Below are 12,014 nucleotides of genomic sequence, written 5' to 3' on the forward strand. Positions count from 1 at the left end.
TCCGGTCCTTGAGGTCTGGCGTCCTGCACCTTATAGACATTTCTCTGCTTCAACACCCGAAACAAATGGCTGAATTACCTCTCAGCATGCAGTCACCTGATTATCTGACTTGGGTGCGTTGATGCAGAGAAATATAAAAAGGTGCGGGATGCCAGGCATGAAGAGCCAAAATTTAGGAACGCTTTGGTAGTTTTAAAAATCTTAAACTCTTAATCTGATAGAACTTCATTAATCATCATTAATGGATGAATCCACTTATGGGAAAAGAAGTATGGATAAGCAAATTAATATAAAATGAGCTCACTTTTAACAAAATAGATGCAAGAAGTCTTCTTTCTCCATAAAGACGTACGTATAAAATCAAGCCATCTAACAATGAGGGAGGGGGATAGTGTGAATGCACTATTTGGAGATTAAGTCTTAAGTCCCGGATGATATAAGTAATGAGCCATTTTATATGCATATTGTGCAAACTGCCTCATTCTGACCTCTTTCAAGTAGTCTAGCAGCAGATGAGGCTACTTCTAGAGCACCATCTCTCTCAGCATTACTGGGTATGATTGAGGCCACATGAGTACCCAGTTTTAAAGATGCAAGAACAGGAACAAGCCCTGCAAAGCAAATCAATCTAAATAAGTTTATTTACACTTAAATAAAAGATGATCTGCAAATGGGATTTTTTTTTACCCTTAAAATATGATAACTAGATATTATGCACTTGGAATAATTGTCTTACCACCTCTAGTCAAGAAAATAACTTATTTGGATTTACAATTTTTGCTATATGGGACAAGTATTTTAAAGTAGAGAGTCACTAGACATTGACAGCTTTGGAAGTAGTTTGGTCTTACCAGTCAAACTAGTTATCTACTTTAAAAGGTAAAGATTTGACTGTAACAAAATACAAACTAGTAATAAGTCAGAAAATCCTACTATAATATCCATCTCTATGGTGACTTTGCTCAAAAAATTTTATGATTTATTAGTTTCCATTATCTGCTACCATATGATCAGGCATTCTCTTTGAAGCAGGTTAGTTTGACAACAAATAAAGGTTATAGAGGGCAAGTAATTAGCAAATCATTGTGATGGGATTGAGACGAGAGCAGAAAGAAGAGGTTGAATTCATGATCAATAACTCAGTTTTAAAATAAAACTGAGCCGTGGAGGAAAAGATACCTACTGAATTACTTTCTCCAGTATTTCTTGATAAAATTAACGTTTTAGTAAGAAAAACTACAGGGAAATGTTTCCCATGGCATGCTTCTGTGGCCCAAGAGAAGTGGAAAAAATAATCTAAATGCTCTCTAGTTTTTTTTACTCTTCAACACATATTGAGGTCTGTGACATTGACTGGCAGTTCCCATCCACAAGAAGGGGGACTGGATGGTGTTTTCTACCACAGGGGGGAATCACACATCTCAGCCTTTCCAGGAAGGCCTATGCCAGGAAGCTGGAGAGGAGAGTCCGACTTATTATTGAACCTGGGTTTCAGGTGGAGCGTAGTGGTTTTCTTCCAGCTGTGGATCACCGGACCAGCTTTACGCCCTCTACTCCCTCTGGAGTTTAGAGAACACAGACGACCATGTCTCTCGTGGTCCGTGTAGTGGGTGCTCCAAGAGTACAGACTCAAAGGCCCTTTAATAGGGGCCATCCAGTCTCTGTACAAGCAGAGAAGGAGCATTAAGTCATGCTCCTGTTCCCGATGCATGATGGACTCCAACAGGGCTGCCCTCTGCCACCGGTCCTGTTCATAACCTTTATGGAGAGGATTTCTAGGTGTAGCCAATGGCCAGAGGGTGTTTAATTAGGGGAAAAGCAGATTTATTTCTCTGTTTTTTGTAGATGTTGTTCTGCTGGCTCTAGCAAAGACCTACAGCTTGCACTGGGGCAGCTCACAGCAAAGTGTGAAGTGGCTAGGATGAGAATCTGCTCTTCCAAGTATGAGGTCATGGTTTTGACCAGAAAAATTAGGTTCCCCAGGCATGTCCCACCGGGAGGAGGCCCAGGAGATGACCCTGGAAACAATGGAGGGTCTCTCTGCTTGCCCTGGAATGCCTTAGGTTTCTTCAGAGGAACTGGGGGTGGTGTCTGGGGAGACTGAAGTCTCTGTTGAGACTGCTGCCCCCGCAGCCAGGTCTGAGATAAAATAAAAGGCGACAAGCATGAATAAAAAATTTAAAAAAATGGAGAAAAAACTGAATTTCAGGTTTCAATTACCTGAAAGCCATGACATTTAACCAAGAAACAAATCCTTTTTAAGTGAAACTATGTCATAATCTGCCCTTTAAATTAAATACATTTTTTATGCCATAATCTATTGAGCCACACCTTAATAGAAATCCATTTCTCCTTCTTGGCAAGTTTGATCATTTTTCATCTGTACTTTGAGAACCCTTTCATCTCAATTTTTTTACTTTTCTCCATTGAAGGATAAGAAGAAAAAGCACAACAGTCAGATGGCTGGACAGAGGTCATGAGCCTGGCTTGAACTCTAGAAAAGCCATCGCACGTGTCTAAAACCAGCGTCCTGGCGAAGAGGCCCTGACCGGGCACAGCTTCAGTCTGCAGCCCGACACGCGCACACCAACCGCAGATTGCAGAGTCATGTACTAATTCAATCCTTGGAAGAATGCATAATTAAAGAACAACTAAATGCAAATAAATTGTGTCAAAGAAACTGCTTGTAACTATAAATAGAAGCTTAATAACAATGTCCAAACCTCAACAAATGCAGCCCTTTACTTACAGTATAAAGAGCAGGACAGTGAAAGGGAAGAAATTAAAAGTTTCAAACCTGATAAAAACAGTTATTTTATTTTTTTAAAAAGCCTACAAAGAAACAGGAGTTTAAGTCTATAAAGCAACAAAATGTCTCTTTTTGACCTTTTTTATTGCTGTGACACATCAAAGTGAGATAATATTTGTCCTTGGTGTTTTATGTGGCACAAATAAGTGCAACATAATTGTTATTTCTGCCATAAATTAATCCAACACATCTCTATGACAGCAATTAACAGTAGCAGAATAATTCTATTAACAGAAAGTGATTTAAGAAATCAAATGATCAGTTTTGAATTTGGTAGATTTTAGAGATCTCAGACTATGTTTGACAATTTAAAACAGCAGATATAATTTCTATATCAATTAAAGCATGGTTTTGTAAGTAATAACCTTTCAGCAGAATTGGTTTTAGTTTATACCTTCAAACTGTGGAGGTTATCAGAACTTGTTTACATTTGTTCGGCAATATAGGCTGAAAGCCTGACTCATCACATACCTCTAGTCAACTGGATATTAGGAGGCTGGGATTTAAACAGAAAAGACGAAACAGGAAAAGTGTCCACTCAGGTGGAACCAACACCAGATAAATGATTAACCAAAGTTTAACAATCATGAGACAAAAAGCAGGAGTAGGTAAATATAGATGGCACAGATGACTAACAAATGCATCAATAAATAGTATAAATACCTCAGTGTTCTCACTGCATTGAAGCCACCGCAGACATTCTAATGCATTTAGAACTCTGCTGTGAAAGGATGAACAAAAAAAGGGAGGGGAAAGAAAAGAAAAAGACGTAAATATAAAAACCTGAAACTATAGTGAGAGAAAAAAAAAAATGTATATATAAATTATCCGTTATAAATGTAGAGCTTGTTGACTGACCGCGTACCATCCAGCTTCTCGTCAAACAGGGCGCTCTCTAAGACCTACAGGCTCGGACTGATAACAGCAGCCTTCCTCCTTGGGATTATGTTTCCTCCTCCAGCCTGCTGACAAGCTGCCATGTGACTCCATTCAGCACTGAGTCAGAGGCTGCTGCTCAGACAGATGGAGTCTGATATGTGTCTGATACACAAGCTCAAGCTGATGGAGAAAATCCATTCCAAGTGATTCCCAATTCTCCATCTAACCTAAGGAAGGAAACTGCCAAGAAATGTTCAGGACAACCCCAGAACTAGGTTTAGTTTTTCTTTCCTCTAATATATTGTTTATAATCTTCTTTCCTTTAGTCTCATAGAAAATTATTAAACTTTGGTACTGAACACCTTGCAAAAAAAGAAAATCCACATGCCTCCAATCCCACTGGTCTCATTCTAGTTATAATTTTGGTTCTACATTAACAGATCTACACTGCAGAGAAAAAAAAATCCTAAAACTCTTTGGTAGTAAAGTGCAGAGTTTCATGGTTTCTGAAGGATTAAATTATGACAATATTCAAAAACGGTCCTCATATTTAATGCTGCCAAATGTTCCTTAAATGCACATAGTTCTCAAATATTAAATAACGTTTGCAGCCACACAGAGTACAGGGGAAGGTCGTTAATTCATTCAAGCAAGAAATACCAAGTAAAAATACTAAGCAAGAGCTAACTTGGAAAAACTGTTCAACTGCCTGTAAATATGAAATAAATAGATTAAACAGGATACTTTTCAAACAAACATTTAAACTAGCATTACATGAGACGAATTATTTGTTTCAAGTGTGCAAATCCTCTTTACAGCTAAAGAGCATGTTAAAAGAAAAAAAAAGAAAGCAAATAATGCCTGTAGAAAGCATATATGGAGACACATCTTCTGATCTAAGGGCCCATTACTATTTTTGGCTAGTAATACTACAATAGTGTGGAGCCGTTTAAAAAAAGAAAAAAAGCAAATGCACACAAATATCATTTTCACCGATTGGTCAAGACCACTAGCAGAGAATGCATCATTTCCTTCCACCATCCTACAACAGAAAAAGAGATGTAACAGAACGGAGGTTTCTGTACTTCTTGGGTGTTCAAATACAGTTTAACTCAATCAACTGAGATATTGTCCTCTAAACATATGGCAGAAAGTGTCTGCACCTTTTCACACTCCACATATGAAACATTTTAAAACCATTTATTTTACCTTCTACTCAAACAAGCGGCTCTTCATTAACATCCTCTATTGCCGTTTCTGGTAAGCTTGGCCCCGGCACACATGAACAATCCCAGGCAACCGCTTCAGAGTTTGCTTAAACCACACCAAGACCTGTAGTCGTAACCATTCCATTGAATGGTTCTGTTGTCCATTGTAGAACCCAGGATGGGTTCATACCAGCATGATCCACTCCAGAGATGAGAAACGGGCACCGAGAGCATTCCAAAGGTTTGGTGTGAGAGCAATGTATGAACTAAAATTGCTGGAAGTCCTTATATGCACTGTATGAGTGAAATCTGCAGAAATTAAAGCAAATCCTTAACATAATAGACTATGAACAAAAAGTAGATACAAATTAGGGAGAAAAAAAAAAGTTTGGTATTAATAACAGACCCAAAACTGAATTTCGAAAACTTTTGAGGAAAAAAAACAAAAGGCAGATCTTTGATGATTTTTGCTTAGAAGTTAAAGTAAGGCATCCTGTTGAATGACCCGTCTATGTAAAGTGCTTTGAAATGACGTGTTGTGATTTGGAGATATATGAACAAACTGAACTGACTTTTGCAAATAACATATGATTGGAAAAGAGTTAAGATGCATGTTGATATAAGAAGGTCATTTTAAAACAAGCAAGCCAGCACCAACCTCATTAAATGTAGATTACCGGTAAGAAAAAATATATATATTTTTTAAATTAATAGCAACTCTTAATTTGATAACAATTCAAATCAATTCAGTTTATTTCTCTAGCTCCAATTCACAACACGTCATCTCAAGGCACTTTACAGTTCACCAGATCATACAGTCAAATTGATTCTAATTGATTTCTATCTAAGGAAAACCAGTTGATTGCATTAATTCATTGACTCGAAGGCAATCCCTCACACTAACCATTCTTGTAGCGACAGTGGAGAGGAAAAACTCCCTTTTAACTGGAAGAAACCTCCAGTAGAACCAGGCTCAGTGTGAGAGGCCATCTGCTGAGACCAACTGGGGTTCAAGGAGACAGAAACAGAGACACAAAAAGCAGCTGTAAAAGGCCCCCGTCCAGGAAACACACAGCCAGGCAGACAAGCTCTGAACCAACTCCCATGTCAGAGGATGAAGAGAGAACATCCAGCCAATCACAGTCAGAGAAACAGGACTACACTGGAAAACAGGCTAGACTAAAAGGCTGAATTGAGTATTTTCTTTTATTTACTTTTAAAGCCTTGAATGGCCTTGCCCCAATTTACCTCTCTGAGCTGCTGCACCCCTACACTCCCAGCCAATCTCTCAGGTCAGCTGATCAGCTGCTCCTGACAGTGCCTAAAGCAAGGCTTAAGCTCAGAGGGGATCGAGCGTTTTCTATTGCAGCTCCAAAACTTTGGAATGGATTGCCGCTGCACATTAGACAGGCCACCTCTCTGTCTCATTTTAAAACTCTTCTTAAAACCCACCTCTTTTCTTTGGCTTTTAACACCATGTAGAGTAATGATTTTATGTACACATGTTGATTTTATGTATACACATGCATATTTTTATCCTGTGCGGGCAGTGCTTTTATTTTATTTTATTTACTTTTATTTTAGTTATTTTATCCTTTTGTGCAGCACTTTGGAAACCTTGTGTTTATTTAAACCGTGCTATATAAATAAAGTGGATTGGATTTTCCATTTCTCTCTACATATTATGATCACACATTTAAAGGATGAAACATGAGGTTCTATTGTATAGGATTGTGGCTTAATTTACCAAATAAACTTTAACTAGTAGATCTATAGGTTTGTCAACTTAGTTCAGTTTTTGTGAACTATGAACATGAGCTAGTTCATTTTAATTATGAATGGGCACATCATTGTTATCGTCAATAATTATAACAGCCATTATTGTGCTGATTAAAGATCAGAACTGATCAAGAAAAATGTGGAATTCGGTCTCTGGTTGGTGGATTATTTCAAAAGGTTAGAGGGCAGTTTGAGCTGATAGGGAAAGTAGGTCTGCAGCACAGTTCACCAGAAGGTGTAAACAGCATTACTATATAAAGACCAGAGGTGATGAAACGCCCTGCTCCCACAACGTCATCTTCATTTAGTTTTTATATATATATATATATATATATATATATATATATATATATATATATATATATATATATATATATACCTACCTACTTTCCAATGAAAATACATTTGGCATCCTTTTCTTACTCACCTCAAGGTTTCTGCCTTTGGGTGAAAATGGCTCCTTAAAGACTATTCCAGGTGGAAATAAGCCTAACCTCAGAATGCTGTATAATTTAAAGCCACTCTGCACTGTGAGTAATCACTAGAAGCATTTCCATCCAACTCTCGGTATTTTAGTAAAAGGAAATACCAATTAGACTCGTTTACATCCCTTGGAGTCAGTTAATCAGGTGATGCAAAGCATAATGTCATATGTTACTTTTACGCCAACTAACAAACAGGAAGTAGAGGTAGAAAGTTGCTTTTAACTTTGTCATTTCAGCTAGTGTTAGTGATGGTGCATTGACTTCGGGTACATTGAGAGAAGTTTAATTCTAATGCTTGCATTCAGGATGCCAGTAGAAGAAACAGCTGATCAGTCATGTGAGGTAAATGTTTGATATGTCAGAACTTTTGACAATCCATCCCCTATTAAGCACATTTACTCTATTGAAAAAGTCCAACAACGCCTGAAATGGTATATAAACTAAATTTAGTCAATCAGGCCTTAGAAGCAGGGTAATTTGTATGCCTGTCCTCTTTACTCGTGTGTCCAGGTGATGGTGATTCGCTACCGGAGATACTCCCTCCCCCCAACTTATATTTTCATTACACTGTCACAAATACAGAGCCAAGAAATGAAGTCTCTGCATTTAACACATCCCCTTGGGATGTATATAAAGCTCTGTCTTCCCAGCTCTCGTCTTTCTGTTGCTCAAGTCTCCCTGATGGGCATGGTGCTGTTGTGAGTTAATCAGTTTACCTCTAGTATTTGATTTTTTTTCTGTTGTGTTTTGCATGATATCAGTTACCCTTAATCTTTGTTCTTTCCTCTTTTTAAAATATAAATTTCAGCACATGTGGAATGGTCTCCCATGCATACCGAGCCAGATGCAGCAAGATTTCATTTTTAAATACTTAATGTGATCCTTGACGCTTTCCCCTGTTATAAGCATTGTGTATTCTTTGTATTATAAAGCTGAAATTATTGGAAAAACATCTTGAAATATACCTGCAAGGTTACAAGTCCCCAATGCCCCAATAAATCTTAAAAGATTGACTTGACATGTGTAAAATGATGGAGTTCTGGTTTTCTTCCAGGTCTGATCTTCTGTTTCCGATTTAAAAAAGTAAATAGATTCGATAACAGGGAAAAGAAAGTTTACCAATTCTGATCTGTGGTTGGAGGATAACTTTACAAACATTTCCTCAATACTTGGTGGAAACATGTTTCAACTTCTGGAGTAATGCATTTTTCTTTGTCAAATGTCCTTTTTACCAAATTTGGTCACCTGACTTTCATCACTGTAGATGATGACCAACCAGCATCTTCACGAGGTCTTTCTTTTATTCCGGGGGTCGATATGCCTATTTCACACCTAAAACTACGGTAAAGCCCCCAGACCTCCAAAAACAGCAAGCAATATTTAACCAGACTTGAGGTCAACGCTCTCTTTACATATAGGCTGATTTCACAGTGATGTTAAGAAAAATGTATTTGAGGAACCCTTTAAAACATTTCTATCAGTTAGCCTCCATGTGTATATTAATGAGAAATGTATATTTTATTTCGTTTTAAGTGAAAACTTTGATTTAATAATCTGGGAAACCTTTACATTCAGAGAATCAAATAAAGTAGGAACTACCAAAGTCATATCAGTGACTAAGCAGGAAGTATGTGTCCCAACTTTGACTAGTTCATAAAAACCACACACTGAAAAACTTAGCTATAGAGGAAAATATAAATTTCTCAACTTGCAGTACTCCTCAGTATATATTAAAATTGCATTGTTAACCATAAGTTTGATAGCAAACATAAAAAGTCTTAAAGGAGGTCTTTCAAATGCCTGGGTATGCATGACTATAAGGTTTAAAACAGAAAAGGACATTCATCCACTGGTGACCTCCAATCACATGACAGTCATTGTATAAACAGTCACAGTCTATTTTTGTTTCTTTGTGAAAAAAAACAACACATTCAGACCATTTGGTTTGATTGGCGTTTAAGACTTTAAATGTTTTCCCTTGTCGGATAAAGAAATTAACATTTAAACAGAAAGGGCTTTAAAAAAGTTAGTTTGCTATGAAACCAAAAAGCAAGATACCTATTAAGGAAATTTATGAAGTTTCTGAACAAAAATAGGAAAGATAACCTCAACTTTCCCATAAAGCATTGCAAGAAATGCCCACATTAAAAATAGTTACAGAGTTTACGGACGACTTATGAGGTTATTTGATAACGTCAATCAGTAAACGGAAGCCATTTAAATACTTCAATTACTCCAAATTCTCAAGTAAAACATAATTTGGGATAAAACTTATGATATACAATATCTAAATCCCAAAGAGCCGCTTGAAGTACAAACCATTAATTATTCAAACACCATTAATTCAGGCTTTCTGTGCAGGTGATGTGGTGATGCTTTCTTCACCAGCATAGAATTCTTTTGGAGGACAAACACATTTCTATGGAAACAAAATCCAATCATTTTTATTGCAAAATGAAACATTTATTCTAATGCAATCTTTTCCCTTAAAGCATGCTGAGATGGTGATCATTTATTTTCTTCCACTGGCAACTAGATAGACTTACTGCTACCTGGGGTCAATTACTGCAATACCATCATTCCTTTACTCACTATTATGGTATAATGCGCGTTTTCCCAGTTCTAAGAGCACCAAGTAAAGTTGCTGCATTTCTTCGGTGTTTTTGTGGGATGTTTGCCTAAAAGTAAATAAATGCAGCATAATCAGAGAACATCCAAAGATGATCCACTTTAATCTCATCCATCGACAGGACATTACTCTTGTGTTTGTCCAGATGGAACTGAACATTAAGTCATGTTTTTCTGTCCTCTCCAGAGAGAGGCGGCTGCTTTCCCAGGCAAATCTTCCCCTTCTACTTGCTGCTCATTGGGGGTCAGCTGTGTGACAATGCTTAACTCGGAAGTGGAAAATAATGCCTAAGGGTTCCAGTCATTGTTGCAACTACACTGTTCATTCACAACATAGAAGACCCACAAGAACTCCCCAAGTACAAACTTCTCAAATTATACAAATGGATCTCCACACAACAAGGGCACCATTGAATCAAGCCTTTGTCTTCTGTGGTTTCTGAGCACTGCACAGTGTGATCTCTGGGTAAATTTAAAAGAATTGACTGTCATTTGATACTATGAAAGCTGGCTTTCCAATCAATAAGTGCTCCGTTGACTGGCATCAATACCTTATTTGCAACTTTCCTCCTCTTGTGCAAATTTGTAAAATAACATTTGAAATTGTATGTTTCTTTGGTGGGTCTTGAAGTAGTAAAACAAAATAAGTCTTAAAACTATGTTAAAAAAGTCCCTTCCAACAAAATCACTGCCCAGGGGAGGGGTCTTTCAGTTTTGAAAGAGTGTCAGAAATATGTCAATGCTGATTTTTACTTTAGGATAATACGGATATACGGAAAACAGAAAGATAATACCGCCACAGAATCAAAAAAAAAAAAAAATATTTTAAATGGAATTATATATATATATACACACACACATACATACACTTTTATAAAAATTTAATTTCTCTAAGACCTTTTACACATTGTTTTATAGCAATCAATCATCTAACAATTTCTTAAAAAATGCTTTATCGGCTTGCATAAAGTACATGCAACAATAAAACTAATACTGTGCCTAGAAAGACTAATACAGAGTTACTCCAAGAGCCACAAAAGCCACCAGATTAATTATGCTTTCCAGCGGACAAAGAACAATCCTGTGATCTAAACATTTCCCTGGTCCATTTGCCAAAAATTCAAGCTCTGCATTCCACAACAGCTTTATTAAAAGTCTAATGGTTGACACAAATGCCTAACCGCAGTCAGACACAAGCATGGGCGGGCATGCGAGATATGATTGTTTGTCCCCGGGGACGTGGGCTCAACGTGGAGTCACATGCATGTCTTGCGGGTGAGAAGAAAGGCATTTAAAGCCACAAACACCTAAAACCCACTTCAAAGGGTTTGTGCACTCTGTGCTGATAATAGCATCATTGAGTATGAACAATTATGTAAACAGGTGCAACTTCCCTTTGTGCCTTCATGCCTGATTAAATTCCCACTAAAGCAAAATGCTTAGTTTATACCAAACAGAACATTGCTGTAAAGACGATAGAATAAAACAATTTAGGAAGATTTAAGATTACAGGATAATAATTTTAGGGGGAATTTAGTTCAATTAGGCAAACTATTACAGTAGGTAAAAAACCCAGTTTGGTGTTTTTCTGATTTTTTTTGTTCCTCCACCCCAAACGTGGCATGGTGACTAAAACAAGCAAAAGCACAAAAATAAAAAAGTTTAACACAAACTCCTAAAAAAATAAACGGGCCAGTCTTTGTTTGTTTCTGAAATGTTAACATATTTTGGAAGGGCTCCCTCAAGCTTCCTGTTATCGTTTCCTCATGAAGTCTTAGGGAGAAGGAAAAAAAAAAAGAAAAGGGGGCCCTACTGTGGATCTTGAAATGAATAGAAAACCAAAGCAGTTCAGCTAAGGACAGATCAAACAGAAGTATATAGCATAACAATAGATTATTGTTCTACATCTTGGGGGGATTTGTAGAAATTTCAAATCCTGACAAGACAATTAAGTTTTAGAAAATAAAACTCAGAAGATGCATCATTACCTCTCCCAGTTACTTCACGGGTGACCAAATTTAGCAGAGGATGACTCTAGCTTCTTATGTTCCTCTTTGGGCTAGCTATATGGTATCTGCATCTTCAGTCTGCTGCCTCTGAATGTTTTTAGCTGAAAATAACTCTGACGTTTAAAAGCCGGCCACTCTTTCAACACCCAGACGTGTCCAACTCCCTACACAGCCCAGTGAACACATTACCTTGACTCAAGGTTTGGTAGATTCCTAA

At 37.3% G+C, this 12,014-nt stretch overlaps 1 protein-coding gene across 3 annotated transcripts in view; it reads right to left on the reverse strand.

The window, feature by feature from the left end:
- slc4a2 (solute carrier family 4 (anion exchanger), member 2) overlaps positions 1-11,798 on the reverse strand; it is a 54,193-nt gene extending 42,395 nt beyond the window's left edge. The window contains exons 1-2 of one of the 3 annotated variants that reach the window (XM_015404106.1): positions 3,668-3,731; positions 3,473-3,530 (exon numbers count right to left, since the gene is read on the reverse strand). The gene's annotated coding sequence lies outside the window, so the exon portion shown is untranslated. Of the gene's footprint in view, positions 1-3,472; positions 3,534-3,667; positions 3,732-11,776 lie in introns of those variants that run through there. The other 2 variants (XM_015404105.1, XM_015404107.1) reach the window with 2 other exon arrangements.
- Between the last annotated feature and the right edge of the window lie 216 nt (positions 11,799-12,014).

Source organism: Cyprinodon variegatus, unplaced genomic scaffold (assembly GCF_000732505.1).
Source record: "Cyprinodon variegatus isolate N-32 unplaced genomic scaffold, C_variegatus-1.0 Scaffold1633, whole genome shotgun sequence".
NCBI classification, from domain to species: Eukaryota; Metazoa; Chordata; class Actinopteri; order Cyprinodontiformes; family Cyprinodontidae; genus Cyprinodon; species Cyprinodon variegatus.